The following is a 2,222-nucleotide window of genomic DNA, read 5'->3' as shown; positions in this document are numbered from 1 at the left end:
CGTATATGAGGACTACGACGAGTAGTCCTTGAATTCAAAAAAATAAAAAGAGGAGTCCTCTAATTCCAGATGGGAGGCACAGGCAGCAGTCCGTACTCCGTAATTAGCAAAGCATGGTACGACCAACTTGTCCAGTTGAACCTAAATTTCCGTCGCTGCTGCCACCTGCCAGCGCCGGTTCAATGGCTCCGGCCTTGTTTGAATCGGATATTTATCTCCACTTGCTGCTCCCTGGCCTGCGCCTCTTGGTGTGCGCTCGACAAGCCTTATCCACTTGCTGCACAATGTTCCAGAAACGTCGAACCAAGCAACACATCCTACTCGGACAGTTATCCAACATAAAGTTTTGTCCAAGGATTCTCGGAGATGCTATGCAATGCAGACCAGGTGCAGAAGTAGAAACACTCTCTACTACGATGAGTGATGCTTTACGTTTCACCTGACCTCTATATAAGGCCGACGTGTTACGCGAGGAAACACACAGCCTTCCTTCGACAACACAAACAGCTACGTACCTGAAACAACAAACATTGATTCCCCGTACACGATGTGCGGAGGGAAGTTCGCCACCAACGACCGCGGCAAGGGGCGTCCCGGCCAATCCCCGTCGGCGGGGAAGGCGAAAATGCGCGGCGGCTGGCCGACGGATGAGGACTCTGACGACTGGGAGGCCGCCTTCCGGGAGTTCGTGGCCGCCGACGACGGCGACGTCCTCAATGAGCCGCTCCCCACAGGTATCATGGCATCCTGCGAGCTATACCGCTCGCCGGCCATGGCGAGGCCGAAGCGGCGCAGGGCCAGCCCTAGCCACCCGTACCGCGGCATCCGGCAGCGGGCGTGGGGGAGGTGGTCGGCGGAAATCCGCGACCCCATCAAAGGCTCGCGTCTGGATCGGCACCTTCGACACGGCCGCGGAGGCCGCCCACGCCTACGACGCCGAGGCGCGGCGCATCCACGGTAGAAAGGCCAGGACAAACTTCCCTGCAGCGCCGGCGGCGCCGTACAGCGATCGTCCTGGACCGTCTTCTCGCAGCAGCGTCACCGACGGCGGCGCGGACAACGTGGCCCGTGCGACGGAGAGCGCCTCGTCGTCGTTTAAGGAACTCTTTAAGGATGTCCACGGGACTGCGCCTTACGACGCACGCATACTGCTGGAATGCTGCTCGGACGACGTCATGGAGAGCCTCCTCGCCGGCTCCGACATGGCCGGCAACATGGACCTCTCGAGCTTCCGGTTCCCGAGCTAACGATAACACATGCATCCGGTCAATTTTGTTAAAAACACTTTGTATGAAACATACACGTACGTGTACAAGTAAGTGCGTCTCGTTTCTTTTCTGTCTTACACCAGGAGAATGAGCAATTTTAAGGAGCTTTGCTACACTACCTAAAATTTTCTAAGGACGTGTTTGGTTGATTGCACTGATTTTCTCTGGTTTCATTAAAAAAACGAGTCAAGTTGGGTGGAAACTGGTTGAAGAAATACAGAGTAAGATACCACGTTTGCATATTATTTGGTTGTCTGCATACGGAGTCTCTTCACCGTGAAAGAAATTTTCATCCGGTGTTTGATAGCCTGGCTCGCATGATGATTAGAGCAACTCTAGCAGACCCCACATCCCGCCCCGACCCGTAAAATAACCGCCAAAATGCGGGCCGGGACGGAAAAACCAGCCCGATCAGACCCTGCATCCCGCCCCGGCCCGTAAAAATTTTTAGGGGGCGCGCCAAAATCCCGGGCCCAACCCGGGAAAACGCGGGTTTCCCCCTCGCGGCTGCGGTGCCCTGCATATAAGCGGATGTGGTTGGTGGGGGGACATTTCATCCCACGCTTTCTCCCAAACCCGTAAAAAAGCATATTCTGAAAATATCCTTTTTTACGGGTCCATTATGCCGGGTCTGCAACTGCAGCCGTCCACGCCGACCCGCAAAGACGTTTTTCCGCGAACTGCAAAAACGTTTTGCGGGTCGGAAGGATGCGGGGTCTGCTAGAGTTGCTCTTAGGAGTTAACTACTACACTTAAACCAAGCACCTCGGCCAGCGGCCTACGGTGACGACGCCGGCGTGAAGCATCACGGTAGTTCCCCGGAGGCCACGGGCTGAAGTCCCCGCCGCCACTGCATGTCCATCTATCTCTATCATAAATCATGACCATGAACATCTTGTCAAGTCATTTTCTTACTATGTTCTACAGAAATTCGGTGGTACCAACTGGTTCAAC

General features: G+C 54.9%; 1 pseudogene; it reads left to right on the top strand.

Moving 5' to 3' along the window:
- Window positions 1-486: 486 nt before the first annotated feature.
- LOC123124678 (ethylene-responsive transcription factor ERF071-like) lies at window positions 487-1,383 on the top strand (annotated as a pseudogene).
- The last annotated feature ends 839 nt before the right edge of the window (window positions 1,384-2,222 follow it).

This window comes from Triticum aestivum, chromosome 5D (assembly GCF_018294505.1).
Source record: "Triticum aestivum cultivar Chinese Spring chromosome 5D, IWGSC CS RefSeq v2.1, whole genome shotgun sequence".
Lineage (NCBI taxonomy): Eukaryota > Viridiplantae > Streptophyta > Magnoliopsida > Poales > Poaceae > Triticum > Triticum aestivum.
The sequence above is the reverse complement of the archived record's forward strand: the minus strand, read 5'-3'. Positions and strand labels throughout refer to the sequence as shown.